Below are 24,533 nucleotides of genomic sequence, written 5' to 3'. Positions count from 1 at the left end.
GAGAACTTTTGGTTTCTGCATCCATAAACTCAGCTCTCTCTGCCGTGCACTCGACAGGATTCTGCTATGAACGGGGTAGAAATAACCAGCCCCCCACCCCCTTAAATATATAGTGTGACCTTAGTATACAATGAAGCCGTTATGCTGAGTGCAGGAGATATATTAGTTGTTCTGCAGCATTTTCATTTCTTTCAGGATATTTTCATACACTTTCCATACAGGCTGACTACAGGTAAAAGCAGACCACAAAAGACATGGCAACACTCCACTTACTTTCCTCCGAACGAAGGAGAGACCAGGGGAAGAAAGAGAGAGGGACCCTTTCAAAATAGCCCTTCTTTCTCTTTCACCAGGACCCGGGTGCCGTAAATTTACGGCGCCCATTAAAATCAAAAGTAAACCCTCTTTAGAGAGAATTTATAGTGTGCAGCCGCCAGCCAGCCCAGCAACTCCACAGCTGTCCTAGACACCAGGGGTTAACCTCCCAGCTCCCGCCCTGCACAATCCCACGCCACCTCTGACTGGCCTAGCAACCGGGACCAAGTTGTCAATCACTGTTAAGCTCTCTTACTGGAACCAGAGGTGTGTTTGAAGAGGAAAATGTGTTTTCCCCCCTTCCTGTCTTTCTTTGTGGAACAATACAACAGATTTCACACAGTTCTCCGTTGCACCCAGTAAGACAGTTTCAGTTTACTTGATTAGAACAAGTGACTCAGCTCATCATATCTTCAAACCACACCACCCTGATCCATGCCTATGATCCTAATTACCAAGAAACCTGACTAGAGCTTTGGAAAATACTGCAGGGAGAACGTCAGCATCCTGGCCCACATGATTTGTGGAGCAGCTTAAGGCCGATACAGCTGCGCAACTGATTGAGGCCGATGTCTGGGTCGTAATTCACGCAATTAAGTTATGTTTTCGCAATCATAAATGCCCATATCGTGCATATTGAGTGCTTCAACTCCAGGTAACCCCTGCACTGGGATAATCACAACCAAGCTCTAAGCCCAACCTCGTGATTCCCTCTTTCTCTCTCCCTCTCTCTGAGGTCATTATGTTTGCTAACCAGTCTTGTGAGCTCTTTAGCTTTAGTGTTTTTTTTTTCATAATGCAAAGTGACAACTGATGAGCTAACGGCATATATAAGTCTCTCATTATCCCTCTTTCTTGTCTGTATTTTTCTCTACCCGTGCCTTTTCTCTACTTCCACTCCAAGACTCTCCATCTTTGTCTCATCTCTTTGCCAGCTCCGGATCCTGAGCCCTTCCTCCCACTGTACAACCAAGAACTGAGTTTGATCTTATTTATTCTCCTTGACATGTTTCATTCCGTATATTTCTTTGCTATGCTCAGCGCCATGCTGTCGCGCTATAAGAGGTGCATAATCCAGGAATAGGTCTTGATCAAACCTGTGACCAGCTCAGTTCTGAAAAATATGACTTTTGTGCTTTTCTCAGCTCATATCTCAGCACCAGACTTCCCAAACCCAGAAGCTCCCCTGCTGCCTCACTAATGACACTATACCTCATTTCACTTTCTATTTCCATCTCACATGAGATTTCTTTTTATTGCTCTAAACTCCAGGTAATGTTGAGGTGTGATGCCAGGCCCAGAGAGGCAAATGCCTGCTACTTCTGCTTCTGCACATGCTGATTCTGTGCCAGTAAGTTGCCACCACCTCAAGTTCTTGACCCACACACTTCTTTGCCACAGCTCGAGGGATTTTCCAAGACAAACACCAGAGCACGGCCTGGACAGAGTCAGGGTCCAGAGCTGGCAGGGCACACACACCTGCCAGGCTTTTTGTAATGCAGCCAGCTTCAGTAGTTTCCGTTAACATGGCTAACTGCACCAGACAGGACAGAGGGGAGAGCGAGTCTGTTGGAGGATGTAGGGTAAGAAGTGTGTGTGTGTGTGTGTGTGTGTGTGTGTGTGTGTGTGTGTGTGTGTGTGTGTGTGTGTGTGTGTGTGTGTGGTTGGTTGTGTTGTTAAGGGAGTTGTTATTTCAATATTGTCCGTCTCCCGGGGAAAGTACATCTCTGCAGCTGTAACCATGGTGCCTGAGTTTGTGCTGGGCTAAATGAGTGCGCATGTCAATCACTACGGGAGAGGCGGAGGGCGAGAGAGGGGAAAAATGCAAACATTCCCTCTCTCTCTGTGTGTGTGTGTGTGTGTGTGTGTGTGTGTGTGTGTGTGCAAACGCTTGCATGTATATGCATAAGAGCAAATATGTGTGCTGCCTTACAGAGTGGGTGTTCTCATGCTGAAGTGGTACACTCACTTTGACAGACTGTTCACCACATAGTTAACTACTGTAGGTCTCTCCTCTCTCTTTTTTCTTGTCTCCTCTAATATGTGCGTGAGAAACTCCCATTTTAATTAAATAAAAGCTTTATAAGAACAAAGCTGGAAGGAGCAGAGCACACGGATGGTCTTGGATCCTGCGAACCGAGCGCAGCACTCCAAAAATTCATTAGCGAGCGTTGGAAAGAAAACAGAAAGACAGGGTCGGGCGGGAGAGGGAACAGCATAAAAAACATTTTTTTAAATCACAGAGATCTTTTATATATGAGAGTGAAAATGTAATTTATCAACATGTGTGTGCGTAGCAGCAATTGACCTTGAAGTGCATTAAATCCTGGCTGTTAGCTAGCAACAGTGTTAGCTTGTTTGAAAGTTTTACAGGTCTGAAGCATGTAATGAGTAGGTGCCGATGACAAGGTGCTGGAACTGAGAGAGCTCACTTTTGTCGACTACATCACCCCCTCTATTATTTCTCCTTAGCTCTGAATGGGAGAAAGTGAGTGATGGATAGAGCTAAAGGGTTTCAGGCTGTGATACAACAGAAGGAAGTGTCAAACTGTGGAGGCCAAAATCTAATACACGGGATTATTATTTCCTAAAAAGCCTGTAAATGAATTCTCCGTCACACACAGATCAAGCAAAACCAAAACACTTTCCCATGCCTATCTTGTCTTGTTCAACGTTTGTCATCCCCTCATTGTCTGCACTCCCAAAGCCATCCTTTATATTTCACTATTCATTACTTCTTGCATGTCAGCTGTGGTGAAACAATGAGACACACTTTTCCAAAACGTGCAGAAAGAAAGAACAAAGGAAGGGAGGAGTAATGGTATGAGAAAGACAGAAAGCAGGGAACAGAAACCAGAGAGAGCAGAAAGTGTGAAAGAATGGTATAAGACAAATAAAGCCTTGTTCTCCTGGAGAGGGGCATGTGTTGTACAGATGGAGGTGATTCTTCTGTTTTTGTTTGGTGGAGAGTTTGGGTTCGGTGTATGGGCGCAGACCTGGCATGAGGAAATGAGTGGGTACAACCAGACAGGTGAAGGAAACCCTGGTGGTGCCTGCCAGCATCAGGCAGGGGAGCTGAAAAGTTTTCTTCACACATTTCTCCTTTTTTTCAATGCTCCACTGCATTTCTCTCAGTCTGTCTGTCTGTATTTTCCTATGTTTGGCCTTACTGGCTTCTATGGCTTCAGGATACTGCTTTATTTCTCATGCATAAGCAATTATAGGGGGGTCTTGAAGTGCAGTTGTTACCTGTATGTATTTTTTTTTATTATGTGTATGTGATCATGGTTGATTTGTTTTGTCTCATGTAAGTCTTGCTGGCAAGCGTCTGTGTTTTTCCTATGTAAGTGAGACCAAAGATGAATTTCCTGCCTTGACGGGACAATAAAGTTTTCTATTTTAGTTTCACATGATGCTGAATTATCGACATATCATCTAATTTCTTATCACCACATACTGTAGGCTGCCACAACAGGAAATAAATTGAACTGCTTTTCTGAACTTCTTGCCAATATTTAATGATACTTTAAATAGGTTCAGTCATGCAATACGTCATTTTCCACTCACAAAGTAAAGTTAAAACTATCCAATATTTCACACATTGGAAAGAAGGAATAACAGATAAATGTTGGTAGCAGGACACTTTTTCATTTTTCATCTCAGCTCTGGCTCCCGGGTTGAAAACCACTTTGTGCATACACCAGTTTTACAGCTTCGGAGGCTGAGTTTCTCATAGTTTCTAACAACACAGGGCGAGTACACAAGCCACAGAAAGAGTAGTGATAGTCTTTGTGACTGAGGGGACCAGGGTTTACTGGAAGTTTGGTCTTCATTAACAGTAGAGATTAAATAAAACTATCAATTACTACAGTGCTGTGTGCATTGAATACTGAAGTCCAATAACACTGATCACAGCATCATGATGGACAGTCAAAAAAAGTTTTAACTGATGCAAAGAAGTGGAAAATTCATGAAACGTGTATGTTTTTGTATGTTTATGTTATAGACTCTCTTCGCTTCCCCTGGACTTGTATTAATTTATTTACCAAAAAGAAAGAATACATGTACCTGCTCCACAGATTTTTCTTCCTTGCGAAAACCCAGTGCCCACAGTGCAATTCACCCACTGCCAGTTCAGATAGAGATCAAGTGACATCACTTACAAGGTGAACTTTATCATCCCAGAGGTACAATTTTTGATACAGTCAGCAGTGTTAATAAATAAATAAATAAAACTCAAACACACACATATACACACAGTGAGGGAGGACATATCATGTGATGCTGTTGAGGAGTCCAGCGGTGGCAGGGACAAATTAATTCTTCACTCTATTTAGGCAACTGATTAGATTTTATGAACCTTCCTCTGGAGCCACAAAAGGCTTAATACCACTTTTTTCACCAACAGACATATAATGAGATACAAAACACCAAAGGAGTTCTTCTTAAATTAATTTATCAGTAATAACATGTAACAATTTTTGTAGCCCCTGTGAGTACAAAGAAGCCATCTAGAATTACAACTAGGCTCTTTATCTCTGCTCTGTCCAAACAGCTTCACAGTGGTGCGTTCCCCTCCACTGCTCTTGTGTCCCTGAGAGCTGCTTGTGTTTCATCGCCTGAAAAAGAGAAGAGCTAGACCCCTGACCCGGGACACGCACTGTTGGGCTCCTCTGGGCCGAGCCGGCTTCTCCCTTGGGCTCCGGCTACAGACGACAAGAGGGGATTGGGTTCACAGCACCCTGGGGTGACGGAAGGGAAGGAGGTAAGGAGGAGTTGAAATAACATCCAGGGCAACCCAAGAATAGGGGGAGTGCGATATCTCATCCCCGTTCCCCACAGAGCAACCCCCAAAACAGGGTGGATACCAGTTTGTGTGAGCGCACTTTTTCCTTTCGTAGCCTCAGCAGAGAAGCTTAAAAGAATTCATAAAAAAACACCCTCGTGTCCACTTTCTTTTAACCTATACTATCTCAGTAGGACTTCATGCTTGAACGCGCATGGAGGAGTGGCACTGGTATTTTAAAAGCCCGCTGTTGTCTGATCCTTCAGTCCTTTCTTGCCTTAAAAAGCACCTTGAATACGTTATGGGTGGAAAGATGGTGTCACACAAGACAACATCAAAGTTGTCTGGACAGTCTCACATGATAGCTTCACTGTTGTCTCCTACGGTTTTATCAACAAGGGTCCACAAGCCTTTTTTTTTTTTTTTTTTTTCTTAACTCCAAGGGAATCATGTAACCAGTCAAGGGCTTTAAAGGCAACATTCAAGCGTAAAAATGCCTCAAATGTGACCTCCAACGTCAGAGCATTGCCAAAATAGTTTTACAGCCCTTCGGCGCCTTTCGTTTCATTTGCCCATTTGAAGGTAAGCAGCACTTTCAACTCATCACATCTGGCATGAGGTGCAGCAAGCCAGAGCCTTACTTTCTTCCAAATCATTACCCCTGTTAATACCCAAAATACACAAACGGACAAGCATGCACACTCAGAAAAACACATATACAGCCACCCATAAGCACACGCGCCAATGATTATACACATCACGTTCCTCTTTGAGCGATACCTGTATACAAACCACATGAAAGAGAAGACATTTCAGATCTTTTCCACAAACGACGGCGCCAGTGTTTTGAATATTGTTTCTTCTTTGTCTCTGCTCTCGCCCCTCTTTCTCTTCCCACTTCCTTTCTGTCTTCTCTCATTCTGTCTCTCCTTCTGTCTCGCTAAGTCTCTCTCCCTGCCTGGTCTACCTCCTGTCTCAGCCTAGGAAATCCAGGGATTACCAGAGGAACAATCCCAGTAGCAGAGGCCTGCTGCTAGCCAGCCTCCACAGAAAGCCTCCTATTCTTCCCCCTCCTTCTTCCTTCCGTCCTTTCTTATTTCCTCTCTGAGGCGGGGGTGAAGGTCTGATGATGGGAGATATCCCTCTCTTGTGGTAAAAATCCCCCAAACTTCCACCCCCTCCTTGCATTTTTCTCATCCTCCCTCAGTTTATTCTCTTAACCTCCACTACCATCCACCCCTCTCTGCTGTCCCCTCTCCACTTGTTATTCTTTTATCCTCCAATAAAACAAGACCTGTAAGCACTCATTCATACACACACTGTATACACCCCTTCACTCCCCAGAGCCTCCTGACTCTGCCCCTAATAAGAGTCTCTAGTGAATCAGGAGGGTGGGTGTTGCCCCAGCTCTCTCTACACTTGTCCACAAATAAACCCTGCTGTTTGACTTGGCAGTGCTGCTGGTGAACCAGTCATACCAGCTTTCCTGCCTCCCTAAAAAACAGAGAAAATAATAAAGTATCACTTGATCCGGAGTGAAAAAGCACACAGCTGGCCCCTCGCTGTGAATGCCCACAAGCAAAAGTGAAATTGTTCTAATTTTTGTTTTTGTTTCAAAATCAAAGAGCTGTTAAACACGAATAAGCATGGCAATATGCAAACAGAACAACAGAGGTGAACATTACAGGAATAATGTGGATAAAGGTGGAGAAGACTTCACTTCTTTACCTCTGATTCCTGTCTGAACTCGATACATGTGAGAACAAGATTCATAATTATGGATAAATTGAATATACATTTCAATAATCAAAATTTTCGGATTAATGATATCTCAAATAACAATGTACAATGTGAAAATTGCTCATAGTAGTCAGCCCCTGTATGATAAGATTTTGACCCTCAGCTCCATTGAGTGGTTTAGTGTCTTTTAGCATTGTTTTGGTTTTCTGGCCAAAGAAAAAACCTAAACCCACATGGTATGGTACCTGTTCAAACACCAAACATCTGAACAACAAAGTTGGTGAAGATACTGAAGCATTTAGCAGCTTAAGGGCCAGAAATTTCCCTCTGATGTTTGTCAAGACCAAACATTCAACAAATATCGAGTTTTCATTTAATTGTATATCCCAAAACCGTGCTAATGCCCCCTATTTCAGCTGTCTGTTAAGATGATTAACTATATTTTCAACCTGTTACATTGCAATTATAGTCACAAAGTAAAAAAAATAAATAAATGCAGTTTTGATGTAAATCAGGTCAAATAAAATGCTACCCTGACCTTATTGCTTTACTTATTTCAATCAATCAATCAATTTGTTTATTTCGGGCATGTCAATTTAAATCATCATCATCACACTTCATCTTAGTTCGAGTAATACAATACACATGGCCGAAAGGGAATTTCCTTTAATGTGTGCAACATTTATCTCTGAGAAGGCCAAATTACCTCTTATCTTACTAATATTTATTTATTTATCACATGAATGAAATTATCTCACCCAACAGATTGCTTCTCTTGTTTCAACCCTCCATGACACACAGTTGAAAAACAGATTAAAAGCCTTGCTAAGGTCGAGCTCACATCAGGCCACTCTTACCTTATCCCCCCACCCGCCAGCTCGTAGTCCACCACTAACATCATGGCCTTCACTGATCCTAACACATTTCACAGCCTGCTCTTTTTTCCCCTTTTTTTTTTAAAGGAAAAATTCTCATTGAATTCCATTGGATTTATCCAGCTCCCATTATGATGTGTGATGCTATCCAAACCAGATGAGCTGCGTCCTCTCTGCGGCATGAGAAAGCAGCAGTGAGAAACAGCCGTCTATGCTTAAAACATGCCTCCTCTGCCTCAAACCAGGGCCTGACCACCACTCTCTCTTATCTCCATGCAGCTTGCTTTGGTTCGACTAATGGCTTTAGACAGAATAATTCCCAAAGAATGATTTGTCCTTTGTAAAGTCCACATCTGAGGTCCGGCTGAAACATGAGAGCAGCACATAATCTCCTGCATGAACATAAATTGTGTAATGGAAGAAAAAGCAGATCCAGATTGAGAAACAGCAAGTGTCCAAACAGTTAGTAGGAGCTGGTCCAGGTGACTCAACTCAATCCTTTTTAAGAGAGGAATCCTTGCTTTGTGCAAGTCTAGCATGCATGCGGCCTTCAATCAAGACGCGTCATTCAGATGATATTCAAATGATGTCACGCCAAGTCGAGTCAAGCTGATTCTTTGTTGAATAAATCACTATTTCAGTTAGGGTTATTGTGTGCCTGCACGTCAGCAAGAATCCAGAGCTGAATTGTTCTAGTTTGCAAAATGTGAAGGGCAGATTTGATTTCCCCTGCAGAGAGGTGGACACTTTGGTAGCAGAGGGTGTAATGCAGCAGGTCATAGCTATAAAAGAATCATATTTTCATGTGAAAGCGATATGATTGAGGAGGTTTTATGGATGAGTTAAAGGTGGCATGTTGGGCATGTGTGTTTCAGCACAGGACCAGAAGGTAAATGCAGGAGAAGGAAGGAGAGAGAAAAAATAAGCCAAGGAGATGACATATAGGAGAAAAGAAGGAGAAAGAGAAAAGAACTGGAAAAGACACAGCAGGAGGTATAATGTAAAAGAGTCTGACAAAAGGCCAGATGTTTACAGTTAACCACAAGAGGTAGACAGAAGAGAGGAGGAAGCAGACCTAGTGCACCTCTCCTCTTCCTCCTCCTCCTTCTCTTCCTCCCATCTTACAGGTCTGGAGGCCAGCTGGCCAGTTTTGTCCTCCTCCATCTCTCCTTTTCATCCTCCCAAAGCCCCTCCATCTTCAGGTCTGTCCCCATGCCTCCAAAAACAACTCACGCCTCCTCATCCGCCATCAATTCTCAAACCCTCAATCGCCAGCCTTCCTCCCTTTTCTCCGCCCAGGTTATACGCTCTCAATGACAAATCCCCAGATTAAACAGTTCAGCAACAGCCCTTCATCCCTCTCCCAGCCGTCCCTCTTGCTCTTGTTCTCTCTTTTCTTTCATTTGATGGCGGCTCTCCTTCCACAACTGTCACTGATCTCTGTTTATTTAGCTTTCATGTCCTTCCTCCTTCCTGCGTCGTTCCACCTCGCACATGCTTGCACGCATATGTCTCTGTCTTCACTACAGAGTTTGTCTAAATTGCACAGTACTCTGACTGTCTACTAGAATAGAGCAGAAGGAGGAGGAATTGGAGCAAACGTCCTCTGCTCTCCTCTCCTCTCCTCTCCTCTCCTCTCCTCTCCTTCAGTCACGGCTCTATTAGCCTCGATGCTGAAGCTAACGCGCCATAATCCCACACAAGCACACCATTTCATGGCAAATCAGCAGGAGAAATGTTCAATTTCATGCAAGTGTATTCAGCCTGCAGAAAAACAGAGACAGAGTAGGATCGTAATGTAAACCTTTCAGGCACATGCACACAAAAAAAAAGACTGTGAAGAAGCAGCGTATATTTATGAGTGCTAAATGAGAGTTTTCAGGGCTCTACTGTACTGTAAATCACACTGAGTGAAGGTCACACTGCTCTGTCATTTCAAAAGGTTCTGTCAGCACATCCACAAGGAAGCAGAGTCCAGATTATCTTCCCAATGAGAACAAGCTGCGGTAGATGAAGCATGCAGAGGGACACACAAACATACACACAAATGTGTGCAACCTTCCCAAACTATTGCCAACCAAGGTTTGCCAGCACTTAACAACTGTGGGACCACCGGAGAGACCTCTGATGTATTTGACAGGCAGAAAAGTATTTTTAGAGTTGGAAAATATTTATTGGCTGAGTCTTTTCTTACAGTAATGAGAGGAAGATAAACCTCCTGCCATATCACATTCAGTCCATCGTAATTTCATGTGTCATGTGTGTAAATTTGTCTCTGTGCATTCAGCAGAGAGGCCCATCCAGGAGATGTTATGTAGCCTCTGCCAAGAGAGGAATGCATCTTCCAGAAACTCTTAAGTTGTTGCTTTTACATACTTTCTTCTTATCTGGCTCGCCAGCCTCCTGACAAAACTACATCCAGGAATCACCCGGATTTGCTCATAGTTGGAGGGTGTCTGAACTCTGCAGAGTCTGAGCGCATTTTTCCATATGTTAAATACAGAAAATGTAAATGGTCGACTTTGGAGTTGCTGGAGGGCACTGTCTGTGTAATGAAAGCCACTGTATAGTAACATGTAGTGTGAGTAATTACTTCTGCTGTGGATTAGATAGTGAATTAACGTAATTACCTTTGCGGAAATGAGTAATGCCTCATTTGTTACATTTCCCTCTAAAGCCTGTTGTAAACTGTTTGTCATTTACAGACACACACCCAGACAAATCCATACTGAGTTTATATCCTGCTCTGGCCTGACCACAGACGTCATGAAGACTCTCAACCATCTCTCTTTTTTCTCTGTGTCTTTCGCTCTTTCTGTGTAAATGAAAAGTGTGGTTGTAAAAATGAAAAGCAGATGAAAAGCAGACAAAGTCAGATTCGGTCTACCAGGTTTCATGTGCTGGACAGACTGACTGGGGGAAATCTCAGTGCAGTTGAACACTTCTTAATCCACTTCCAGCGTGTATGGCGTATTCACAAGGAGCGATATCACACGCTCACACAAAACACACAAAAGTTCCCACACGGGTCTTCAAGCGGCGGAGAAAAGCCTTCACAGAGAAGTGAAAGCTCAGCTGGTGATGGAGACCAAGCTGAGGAAGAAAAAGTCAAATGAAACACAAGATGACAGCTGAGGAAAAAAGGTGTTAGGGAGGGTGCTATTCTAAGGATTCCTTGTGTGAAGCTGCCAGCATGCTTCTTCAGCAGTGCTGGTCAAATGGTTGAATAGCTTCAGATGAGGGTGGTCATGCCCGATCAATTCTGTTACTTTCAGAAACAACTAAGGTTTGTTGGCACTGCGCTCATTTGGCAGAAGTTTTTCTGTCATTCCTCATGAAAAAACTCTCTGACATGATTGGATGCTTTGTTGGAGCATAAACCAGCCTTTACTCATCAGAAATTTAGGATACCAGTCAATGTCGATTTTTAAGCATCCACCAGACGACCTCTGACCTTTTACTACTGAATAAATGCAACTTTACTGGAGCAAAGCATGTGTAGTGGTGTAGGAGGAAAATTGGATTTATGAAGTTCAGACATCAGCCGGCTGACCTCCAAAGTGCTACTCTTAATTACCGTGGATCAGAAGTTTTGGCCTTGTCATATTCAAATTAATTAATGAGACCTGTATATGCTGACAGCCATGGCAGACGTCAGACTTATGCTGAACATTGAACTAAGAAGGAATTAATCATGTTTACGAGGGGCTCATGAATGAGTCTCCCTGCAGCATCAAAGCAATTAATCAACGCAAGAGGAAAGAGACTTGGATAAAACATGCATTTGTTTAAGTGCTGGAGCTCGCTTTGCTCGTGTTTGTCAGCGAGGCGCAGAGGCAGAGAGGGAAACCGGTAATTGTGCGTCTGTGTGCGAGGGAGAGGTCGGCTAGAGGAAGAAGCCGAGATGAAGCCAACATAGAGACAGAGCAAAACAGACAAACAAACAAGACAAGACAATTTACAGAAGCACCCAGGGTGAGGTGGCGAAAAATGAGGGATATGGGAAATAAACCCTCCGTGCTGCCATGTGGTTGGAGGTGGAAGGCAGAGTCTTGGTGGCATGTGGTGGAGGGGTTACAGTAAAGCTAGCTGTAGATTAGTAGCTCTTCCTTGCGCCTGGCCTTGACTAGGAGCGGTGCTGGCTGTCACATCAGAGACTGGGCTTTTAACTGCTCTCATAAGACTCTCATTATTTCATAAATTTGTAGTTTAGGCGCTTAACTCTGTTGATTTGAGCCAAGGCCAAGGCTTAGAGAATGTTTTTACAATCCTCTTAATTTATTTACAACCTTGATTCATTTTTGTGTGTTTATACATAATGTGTGAGTGTGCAGCAAAGAGAAATTGAGATAGTGTGGTAGAGCATGGAGCGAGATCTGGTTGACAGTGATTGAGCTCATTCTCTCTTTGCTTGTTTGTTTGGCTGCTGCATGCATAATCTGTGCATATGAGTGTGTGTGTGTGTGTGTGTGTGTGTGTGTGTGTGTGTGTGTGTGTGTGTGTGTGTGTGTGTGTGTGTGTGTGTGTGTGTGTGTGTGTGTGTGTGTGTGTGTGTGTGTGTGTGTGTGTGTGTTTGTGTGGGCCATCCAACGGGAGCTAATGAAATAATTCAAGCACTAAGCCAACAGGGAATAAGATTTCAGCACGTCTGGTGCGCACATGAATCTATGACACCATATTTATAGTGCCGCTCTTATTTTGCTCTGTCATATTCTTGGCTGTTCTTTAATCTCTGTATTACCCATGTGATTATGACTCTGGTACTGTCACATAGATTTAAAGAACTTAAGTTTTAAGGCCTGAAGCCCTTTCAGGGGTTTGTATCCCCACAACTAAGCCATGGTTTGCAACAAACAAACTGTACAAAGATGTATATTATTCTAAGAGTATTTATTTATATGCCTTTATGTTTATGTCTTTGCCCATTTTTGAAGCACACAGTATTTCCTTTGGCATGAAATAAAGTACTATTAAGATGTTTGCGTACCAGATGTCCTGACACGCAAAAAGATGGTATACTTTTATCACCACACAGTAAACCATTTCTTTTTTTTTCTCTTGCGCGCACGTTTTTTTTTTTAGGCACAGACATTCACATAAATATTCATCCAGTCTCTAACCACCCAGGGGCTTGCAGCCCTGTAGTCTCCCAGGGAAAGTGCTTGGCATGAAGAAATCCAATATGATTAAGTCTATGATTGCTGCCTCTAATAGTTTTAGCACCCGTACCCTCTATTAAGGAAAACATTGGGTTTGGACCACAGCTCAGCGCGGGCTTCTTACAGAGGGGATCAGTCTGTGGGAAAGACCAATAATTCAATGTTTGAGTGTGTGTGTGCAGTAGGTGTGAGCTGTACATACTGTATGTAGGGACCAATATCTGTCTATGTACAGTATGTACTTTTTTTTTTTTTTTTTTACTTGTATATGTGTGGGAGAGAATGAGTGTGCTGGTGTGCGTGTTTGGGCGGCCCACAGCGGCTCAAGGGCAGACTTAGTCAGCCATGCTGTGGGTTTGTGGTCACCCAGACCTACAGATCACAGGATTGTGGCTTTAAATGGGCCACAAATCATCAAACAGGCCACACCGATGGAGAGGAATGCTGAAGCAGACGGGAGGAGTGCTGGATAAACAAGATTACAACTCCCACAGTTTGTCTTCACTGGAAGGCAAAGAATAAAACCTCAGGAAAAACAATGAGTAGCAGAGATCAGTAAAGTATTTAGTTTTATATGTGCATGAATTTCTGTACTAGACTACATAAAATAGTGTCTTGTATAATTGTGTGTTTTGTTTTCTTTGTGTTCCCCAGTTACCATTTTCACAAGTTTGAAATTGCGCTGGTGGTCCGTCCCGCTCCGTTACCGAGCCAAGATGACAACCGTTAATGGTGAGAACTGTATATTATTTCACTCTCAACTTTTTTCCCCTTTTGAGTGCACCATCCGGATACTTTCAGTGCGCTTCATGCTGCCATACTAATCAATTAGAACACGTGTGCGTCCTCAAGATAGCGAGTGTAAATATGTAAATACATGATAATACATAATTTAAGACTGAGTTAAATGTTACCAAACCAACAGTGTCTGTCAGAAAGAGCCACCAGCATCACAGTGTATAATGCATATGCAATGCATATGACTCATAGCAACAGCCATGGCAATACATTGATCTACTGACACACATATGAACCAATCTGTGTTTATTTCAGATGCATTGGTGTTTTGTTTATGTTTTTTTACTGAGCTAGGTAAAAATGAGTAGGAAAGCACCAGTACATGTGAATAAGTGGGACACCCACCTTGAAAATGTTTCTTTTTTTTTCAGTGTATTAAAATTTTAATGATGGTTTTGAACTATTTTATTTCTTATGTAGAAAGTGGAACAGTGGCACATGGACACACCACTTGGACACACTTCAATGCACATCTGTTAATAGCTCCTGGAGTGTAGTATTCTTTCTCTCTATCTCTTTTAACCCCACCCCTTCTCTCACATATTGTTCATCATTACACAAAATTCTGATTAATACAAAGTTAATTGGGACAAAAAAAAAGAAGCTAACAAACTTGCTAAGGATCAGTTAGCAAACTTTGTAACTGAGCTCAGTTGCACAGTTCACACAGTTTATTCAAAACCACTGCCTCCTGTTTAATAAGTGCCTGTAAACCTCTTGTGGGTTTGTTTCTATTCTGGCACAGATAAAAGTGAATGGTGCAGCAAAGTGAATAAGGTATGCTAGCTTCCACCGATATTAACATCTGTTACAAATCTGCAATTTTTAATTATATGAACAGGGCTTAATGTTTGAGATCAATCTTTACACTTAAACTCAAAAGGAATCGCAATTTACTCTACATGTGGCACGTACAGGTAATTGTGGAACAATAACACACTTCCTATGAGGACAGCAACCCTAAACACACACACTCTCCGACTCACACACTACCTCTTTGTGAATCCGGCTTAACCTTTATGTTATCTCTCTTTTGATTGCTGCAGACCAACTGTCTGCCCGGCTCTGGAGCCACAGACGCACAAACAAACACAATCTCACAGTCTCACATCCACACGTGCACAAGCACACACACACACACACACACACACACACACACACACACCTACACACACACCTACACACACACACACACACACACACACACACACACACACACACACACACACACACACACACACACACACACACACACACACACACACACACACACACACACACACACACACACACACACACACGTACACACCTCAGAGTAATGGGCCAGGTCTCACCACAGAGGAAACAATTTCCTATCAAAAGTGGTTTGAGTTTCCAGAGCTCTATAATGTAAAAGATGCTGTGCCCGCTCTGTTCCGAGCTCTAAAACAGATCAGTGTTTCACTCAACTGCTGCCATGAACCTACGCTTTGTGCACAAACATGGCCTGAACAGAAGAATTGCTTCACTACCCCCCTGTATAATATTATGTGTATTTGTGGTGTTTTTGTTTCAACAGACAAGAGTTTTCCCCTCCAAGTTCTCCATTTCCAATTCACCACACCCCCTGCTGAGCGAAGCCCATCGTAATTAACACGAGGGATTTTACTGTATCACCGTTGGTTTACTAACAGCTACACATCAGTTCTCTCATTGGTAAATTAGGGGCTGAATTTCAAAGAAATTGCAGTGTGAGATAGTTATGTGGCACATGCACACACACATACACACACTCATGTATGTATGTACCCACTCAGACATGATGTTATCAACTTTAGAGTCACTGAAAACAATATCTGTCAAAGTCCATTGAGTAGAAATGGAGCCACATCGAGCTGTGCCACAGTCTGAGTGTGTGTGTGTGTGTGTGTGTGTGTGTGTGTGTGTGTGTGTGTGTGTGTCCGTGTCTGAGTGTTTATGTGTTCTCCTGCATGCATGAGTGTGTGCCAGTGACCCAGTCATCAAAGTGTGGTTATGGGTGAGTAGCCGTGGTTTTAATGGCTCCACACACACACACACACACACACACACACACACACACACACACACACACACACACACACACACACACACACACACACACACTGTTACGTGAAGGGGCTTTCTGACAGACGCCTCACACAGTTCGAGGTTACAACAGAGGGATGGAAAGATGAGTGATTGTACTCTGCAGCTCCCACAAGTAAATACCCTGTCCACCACAGCCATTGTTTTGAAAATACAATAAAGGAAGTAACACACAATTAAATAAACACTGGTATAAACACGCATGCACATACAAACACATGTGGGAGGTTGAAGATCCCACAGACACTCACTGATGTTTGCAGTTACCTTTTGAACAACAGGAACAAGCTCAAGAATGTTTACCCCGCCAAAACAAAACTCCTCCTCTGTTTCTCCTCTTTTCTTCCTCTTGTACTCGGGTCGCCGTCTCCCCTCCACCTCATTTCCTCTCCCTCACTGACCCCCTGTTCTCTCTCGCTCTCTCTCTTTGCATCCCCCCACCCCCACCATCTACACCCCCCCACCTGGTTCACTTCAGGCCAGGCTGGCAGTGGCCATGGCAACGCTCCAAGAAGGTGGGTGAGTCAACAGAGAACCACAGAGGCCCTTCTCTCAACCTCTGTCTCTCGGGCGGGCGGGAGGGGTGGGGGGTGGGGGTACTTTTACTGCTGAGGTCCATGAATGGCTGACTGAGTGGTGGAGAGGGGAGGATAAAGACGACCGATGAGGAGAGCAGGAAAAGGGAGGGTACGTGCAGAAGATAGACAAAATGATGTAAACTTAAAAAAAAAAAAAAGAAGAAAGAAATTTAAAGCTCAGGGTTTTATCCCAAAAGCAAACACTCTTACAAATGTGAGTCACAGCAGTCAACAGTTGTTGAATGCAAATTGCATTTGTCAGCTATAAAAGATATGGATATTTTTTATTATTGTGATGTTGGCTCGTGTTATTCTGAATTTATAAAACAGTTTGAGCCAACTGAAGAACGCTCCACTGTAGCCAAATGATCTCTACACAGGTGCATCAGTGGAAAAAGAGAAAATCTTGCAATTTCACTCAATCAATCAAAGGACGTCCTGACAATATGAGCAGAGAACTTCAATTGTGGAGACTGGTGTTGTATTACATGTCTCGGATGATGTGTAGTTTAGACAACTTATACGTTGGCTCTGAGAGTTCAACTGGAGAAAACACATGCAGAGACACAAACGTGATACAAATTCAGAAAACAACTTCATCAATTTTACAACACACACAACAGAAGTGTTTGTTTTTATACACCACTCACAGGCAGCCACCTTCACTCACTACTTTGTGTCCACAGAGACACTTCCATTATGTTGTGAGTTTTTGCAGTGCGTCTTTGTGTTTGCAGGTGTTGTGAGTTTTTGCAGCCATGCGCGGTCAAATTGATGAGGTGATTTTCTGATTTTGTAGCACATTTGTGTCCTTGCATGTGTTTACTTAAGTTGCAGTTTGTGGAGCTCCCAAGGTCACTGCACAACTGAGGAACAAACCAAAATGGACTGGTTCCGATCCAATATCTCTCTCTCTCTCTCTCTCTCTCTCTCTCTCTCTCTCTCTCTCTCTCTCTCTCTCTCTCTCTCTCTCTCTCTCTCTCACTCACTCTGTTCAGAACAGTTAGATCTAAATTTGTTGTCTATGTGTTTTTAAAGATCTTCTCTGCATACGTGCATACGCATCATTGTCATGCAGGGCCGTTGTATGGGGGAGAAAGGTGATGATAATTCTAGGGGCCCAGCACCCATTAGGGCCTACAAAAAACCCCAGTAGTCTAATCTCTGTATGACTGAATTATTCTGCTTAAGACCCTGACTAATACTCATAGTAATGCTGCATTAGCATCAAAACAAAGTAGGCTAAATAAAAAATGATAATACATACATAGTCTAAGAAAAAAAAGTGGAAAAGTCAGGGCGTAGGGGCCCACTTTAGTATTCTTTAAGGGGGCCCAGAATTCCTAGCAACGGCCCTGTCGTCATGGCCCAGTAAAACTAGACATGGAAGAGAGTAGCCACAACTTTTGTTGTCTTCTTGTTGTATTGTTCTCGCTCTCATTCTCCTCATCCATCTTGTCTCCACAACAAATAATCCTTGATATGTATACTCACACAGCTACGTCATCCATGTTTACCTCATGCTGCACTGGAGCTGGATACGTGTTATTTAAAAACATGACTATGAACTATCAACACAAAAACATCAAATCAGACTAAGAAAAATCTGAATTGAACATGTGTATAAGGTTAGAGAGAGATCATTGTTTTGGTTGAATACTGTCATAGTCCCTTCCTGTGCTTCATGCCAGCGCTGACTTTGTCACAAGTTAACCAACACTGTATCTCCTTGACCTTTGACAGCTCAGAGTGGCTTCAACATAACCACAAACAATGTTAATTGTTTTAGTTTTAGTTGCCAGAAGGAAATATTGTACAAAAGAGCAATGAAATACTTCGACGTGAACATTTTGTATTTACGTGCAGTTTCAGTGCATCCATTGTTCTGTTGCACAATCTACAGAAATATTCAATATCCCCAGTTTATTTGTTTAAAAAAAAAAAAAAAAAGTCATCTGGGCAGCATTTTAGTTTCCTACAAAATATTACACATGTATTTGCACAATATTACGTGCATGTTTACATTCTTGTGACAAAACTCTCTCATGACCAAATGAATTATGACTTTCATCAGGAAGGAATAACTTTAAACACCAAATTTTAACATGCTAATAGTTCACGTTGGTTTCTTTTGACCATGACCGCAGTCGTTGTCTGACTTTAACCAGGTTGTTATTTTTACCCAGACCTCAATGTTTCCTTAACCTTAACCAAGTACTTATCTTAACCCATGCCATGAGTTTTCCCCCCAACCGTACCCAAGTCAATCTTTGCCTAAGACTAACCAAATGTTAAACATAGCAGTGTCAGACCATATTACATCTCCCTGTTGTCAGAGGTTTCAGCTCAAAAAGTGCTTATGTGTGTTATTACTTGGGGCAGTTACGCATGGCATAATTACAAGCATAGTAGCTATGAACATAATAAGGGGTTAGAGCGATATGTAAATCATTGTGATTTAGATACTTTGTGGTTCATATTTCATGTTAGTTCACGTTATGTTGTCTTTTCCCTGGAGGTGTAAGTGAGCGGTGGGTCAGGAGGCAGGTGAGGACAGGACTGAAGGAGTAGAGCGGAGTAGAGAGCAGAGGAGATGCAGTGTTTTGTTATCTGGCTCCAGTGCTGTGTTGAAAGTGCGATGGCTTGTGTCAGTTAACACTCATGCGCTACGTATCCCCCTGCTGTTGCCAAAATGGTGGACGAGGTGTTGGTGTGTCCAAGTGTATATCATCATCTGCACTGTCAGGAGTCAGTCTGTCTGTAACAACGCAAACACACACACACACGCGCGCGCGGTCTCACACTAACGCACACACACATGCATAAATAGAGCAGAGTCCTGGGATGGGTGACACAGACACATGTTTATCATTGAAGGGATTGGTTGGATTCCTTTCATCTGAAAATGGCCGACTGTTCCCTCGCTCCCAGCCTGACCCCTCTGCTGTCTTTATCGCCATCTCACTTTCTGTGATTCTCTCTCTCTTCTCTCTCTCACCCTTTCTCTGTAGCGCTCTTTTTCTTTCTCCCTGGACAATTTCTTTTCATCATGTTTTCATCTCTGCCGTCAGACTCTGACCTCTTAGCCTCCATCTGACTTTACACCCGTTTTATTCCTCTTCATGTTTCTCTTTCTCTACCCTCTGACCCATCTGCTTTTCATCTGAGCCCAGACAGACAAGACGAGAAAGATGATGGTTATGGCCATGATGGAGTTAGGGTGGAGTGGTGGAGCGGGTTAACACATAATATCCTCCAGTTTTCAGATCGGATTCTTAGAAATGATAACTGCTGCTGCATCTGATAGGTGGGTTCAAGTTGTCTGAGCCTTTGTAAAGCTTTATTGACACTTGCCATGTTTTTCAGGGTTGGACAGGCCTGTAAACTCACTATGCAAGCTACATAGGACAAGATCCACAAATCTTCCTTGTGTGAAAACAGTGTCAGTGTTTACAAGTTTAGAACGCATGAACTGAAATTATCCTTTATGGGAGGAAAGAAAAAAAACACCAAGAGTGTATATTTGTAGTTTTAATGTTGAGTTCATAATAGATATTTTTACTAGTATTTTTGTATGAATGCACATGCGATTTAAGATCTGGCTGATGATGCCTACGATACTGCTATAGGCGAATGTTGACATCATGTAGCTCATTTTCAATCAGATATGACCGTGTGGCAACAGCCCTCCTTTATTTCAGCAGAAACAATGACTCCCATCCCCAGTGTTTGTGTATAAGTGTGTGTTAACTCCAGTTTTTAAGTGTGTTCATGTGGGCACATTCCTGCATGCATGCGTGTGAAAGAATATGCGAGTTATTAAGCTCAACCAGGGATGTTTGCCTACTCATAATAAATGCACACAGATATTTGGCACCAACCGCCGACCCTCACACACACATATATACACACAGCAGTTCTCAGTGCGATGAGCTGTCAGTCCCTGTTAGGCTTGGCATTCTCGTTAGCACGCGGTTTGGATCCCCTTTCAGAGGAGCTGAACTCAGGACCTTTTCCCCCTCAGCACTTCCAGAGAGCGACAGAAGCCAACACAGAGAGGAAAGCAGCGAACAAGAGGGAAAGAAGACAGACAGGAAGTGAAAGCCAAGGACGTCTCATAATGTCTGTGAATTTGTGCCTAATCATTTGTTGAAATAATTCCCGTGCTGTGTGAGATTTACAATTCACAGAGTGTTCCTAAACTGTTTCAAAGCCCACCTTGGTGCCGCCTTGAATAATTGTGTCTTCATCTAAACCGCAGCAAGATCACCCTTGGGTATATCAAAGGCCAGCTGGGGAAGAAAGACATCGGGCTTACCAAAGCACACTTACCTTATGAATAATGTTACCTTAAGTTTCAATTACATTCTTTCCAAATGAGCCCCCAAAGAACTCGTGGCTGATTATAAGGAATTTATTTGTGTTTCTCCGGGAGAGAGAGTGGAATAGAGTTGCTTTTTACAAGAGCCAGATCAGCAAGTCCTCCTGGGTGGGCAGTGCTGCCCGAGAAAAGCTCAACCCAACGCAGACATCCTTCAAAATGGTTTCATCCACAATCACGGTAGCGACTGATCCAAGATAAGCATTCTTTTTTAAAATAAGAAAAGCGAGGAAATTGCTTCGGTGGAGTCAGGGTTTGGTCTCTTCATCCCACATTTTAATACAGATTCCTGAAAATTTCTCCCGAACTTGGTGCCCTCCCAACCAAAAAACTCCACCATCCCAGGTCAGCCCAAGTGAAGACGGGTGGGTTTCCAGGCACATTTTGCAGACTCAAACCAGACTTCACACTTTCTGAACCTTTTTTTTTTTTTTTTAAGAGAACCTGCTGATGGTTTTGACAAATAACCCCGTCAGTCCCAGGGGTGTGTGGTCGGAGTGTGGGTGAAGGTGAAGTGTGAGGAGGAGCAAGCTTAAACAGCACATTTGGTGCCATCGGGTTGAGCAGTTCAGGGGCCATGGGGATTGAGCGATTCAAGGCTTGGTCTCTCCGTTCTGGCAGCGCACCAATCCGGATTTGAAGGGAAGGAAGGAATGAGGACGGTGTTTTACTTGAATAAAATTTCTGTTTTCTCAGTTCAATTTAAGGCAACCTGTCTGTGCAGAATTCCACCACCGAATGAATTACCTGATGTGGTGTGGTCCCAGCAAACATTTCATGATAACTTATTAAAGTGTCTCGCCAAGCTTTGAGGATTGGTTCATATCAGTGCCAAGACTGACTGCTTTACTAAATGCCAGGTAGTACTCCCTACCATACATGAGTGAAAGTAAATGCTTTAAAAATATTTGAATAGAAATAAGTCTTGAAAAAATAACATATAACAGTAACATAGTCCACAAAATACTCAAGTAGAGTGAAGCAGCTATCTAGACATCTCACACCGACCAGTGCTGTTTATTTGAGCAAGTCGGTAGGCAGTTAAAAGAAGATCCAGGAGTCTTTGTTTGATTCTCTGAAATCAAAATGAAAGGAGGTCGTTTAATTTCTCTGTTTGTTTTCTCTCTCTGCTTTCACCACCTCCTGTTTTACATCTTTGTCTCTTTCCTCTCCTCATCATTCTCATCTCCTCTTCCCCTGGTTTCCAAGAAGCCTTCCAGCTCTTTGTTTGAGTCCAGGGCCGCTTTGTGTAAACAGCAGCCGGGCTGAGGTAAGATAGCAATGTTTTTATGGTTTATGTGACCTGACCAATTTTCTTACATCAGTATTCCTCCTCTGATGAACATGATAAAAAGGATTCTGGCTCTCTTTGTTTTTTCTCGCGTTCCTTTTTTCTTTTTTTTACCATTTGGACTGATATAGAGTGCATTGCTATTCATTTCATATGCTGAGTTTTATGACACTGAGGCCAGTGAAATGATTTACAAAACCCTTTGTTGTTCAGTCAAAGAGTAAGTACTCATTTATTGAAACCTTTTGGACACGCTAGTTTGCTTTCTTCAACAGCGGCAATGGATTCCCTTTATTTGGCATAACTCACTCTTGGCAGTGCAACACTAAACTAATTTATTACATGCAGTGGGTGACAGAACTCACATATTATGTGCTGTACTATTTGTAGAGCCACTGCACCATTTTAATGAGAGAAATAATAGTCGAGGTCAAAGGTCATATCTTCTTTTTTTAAATTCCTGTATCTTATGGGGAGACTCCGCACTTGTCTGCTCTTATATAGAATCACAAATAACATAATATGGAGACAACTGCACACATGCATACAGCTTTAACCCTTAGCTAAGATGACTGATTTTCAATGAACTCATTTTGAACTCTCTAGAAATGGGTCAGCAGACAAAATAATGAATGCAATTTTTTTTTCTTCAAATAATTATACTCTTTTAACCTACAGACACATTTACAACCTCATTAGAGTTCATGCAGCTTTACTGTGCTGAATAGGTTTTGTCTTGAGGCAGCTGTAGGAAAATGTAAATCAGTGCTGAAGTCATGATCAAGGCCAAGACCAAACAAGACTGAAGTCCAAGTCCAGGCCAAGACATGCCTTGTCTTCTTTCTGACCACCGCCACAAAAGGGTGCGAATTTGTCAGGCTTGTTATTGATAGTATATGGGACTTTGTATTATACTTGTATTGGATAGCACTTCTCAACAGCATAATTCTCCATTTGAGCGAGTGTGTAATCAGTAGCCAGCTGGACATTCATCTATAGATAGTAGAGCAATAAAGGCAATTACCCCTGCTATTTCCACATAATTGAGACTTAATTTGTGTCAGTCTCAGGCAAAATAAAAAGACCTCAAGAAAAATACTGAGACATGACCAAGACAAATGAGATTGGAGTCAGAAAAAAGACCGCAACTTTTAAAAATGTGATCACTAACAGCATGAAACCGAGACAGCACTTCAGCCCTGCAGCCGCGTAGCTCCCGTAGCGAGGGCAGCGGTGTTGCAGTTGTGGTCATCTGGGACCTCATGTCCAAACATTGTCGTCACTCTCATCCTTTCTCCAAACCTCCCATCATTCAGCATATCCCTTCATCCACCCCCAACCCCCCATTCCACTAAATACCCGGGCTGTTAGCAGGCATTAAAAAGCCATTCACACTGCTCTCAAGTGCTTGGGTTGGCCGTCACCAGAGCTGACTACAGAGGCTTTGAGGGGGCCTGGCCTCTCTCTCTGTCTCTCTCTCTTTCTCTGTGTCTCTCATGCACTCTCCCTTTGCATTTTGGCAAGCTGATAAAATAGACTTGAGTTTCCATTCCAATACTCACTCGCTCTCCTTGAGCTTCTCACAAAGATCTAGCTTTTGGCTGTCAACAATGGCACGCACGCTGTCTGTCTGTCAGGCCTCTGTCAACTGCCTGAGGCGTTGACACTATTACCTGAGAGAATCAACAGCAGAAAAATCTATCAAAATCATAGGATTTGTTCATGGCGATCCAGAACATGACTTGGCTCACGCTGCGCCCAGTCCATATTTTTCATATTATCAGATTCTGTAAAGTTGCAGCGCGCCATTGGATGTAGAAGGCCACATCCGTTACAGACCAGTGGCATGGAAACATCTCTGTGGAGCCCTTCACTGCCGGACACACAGTCACTATAAAGTCAAATTCCACTATGAATACAGCCAGAAAAAAACTGCGGAAAAGTTCCCTCTTAAAAAAGTCATTTGCAGGATGAACTCAATTTGGGACCACACATCTTTATATGAAAATATAAAACACTCTCTTCAGTTTATCATTTGGTATTCTCTAATTAGAGAGGCCTGTGGCCAGTGGTCTGATACTCTCAGCCCTCCCTCATACAAATCCAAGTATATACTCTGTAGGCCTATGTGCTGTATAATGTTGCTTTGGAGTCAGACTTAGCTGTGGGGTCTATTTCAAGGCCAGTTTTCATTGACAGATTTGCTAACCCTTAATTATGATGAACAGTAATTGACAAATGACTCTTCCAAAAAATCATTAGGCTGATTTTAATCATGGCTGTGTGTTCAGATTTGGCAGGGTCCTGACTCAAGAAGCATACAGCAAATTTGTTGGGAATTAGACTTGAGGTTAAAGGCTCTAGTCTAAGTCTAACGGCCGTTTTCCACTTGCACGACTCAGCTTGACTCAGCACGGCTCTACTCATTTATTCAGCTTTTCCACTAGCACCTTGTGCCTGGTACCTACTTTTTTGATAACGCCTCAGCCCAGGTTCCAAGCGAG

At 42.8% G+C, this 24,533-nt stretch overlaps 1 protein-coding gene across 2 annotated transcripts in view; it reads right to left on the bottom strand.

Annotated features, from left to right (window-relative positions):
* trabd2b (TraB domain containing 2B) overlaps positions 1 to 24,533 on the bottom strand; it is a gene marked incomplete at both ends in the record, with an annotated part of 76,545 nt that overhangs the window by 32,819 nt on the left and 19,193 nt on the right. The gene's annotated exons all lie outside the window — the stretch shown is intronic.

Source organism: Trachurus trachurus, assembly GCF_905171665.1.
Source record: "Trachurus trachurus genome assembly, chromosome: 4".
NCBI lineage: Eukaryota > Metazoa > Chordata > Actinopteri > Carangiformes > Carangidae > Trachurus > Trachurus trachurus.
This window is presented reverse-complemented; position numbering and strand designations above follow the sequence as displayed.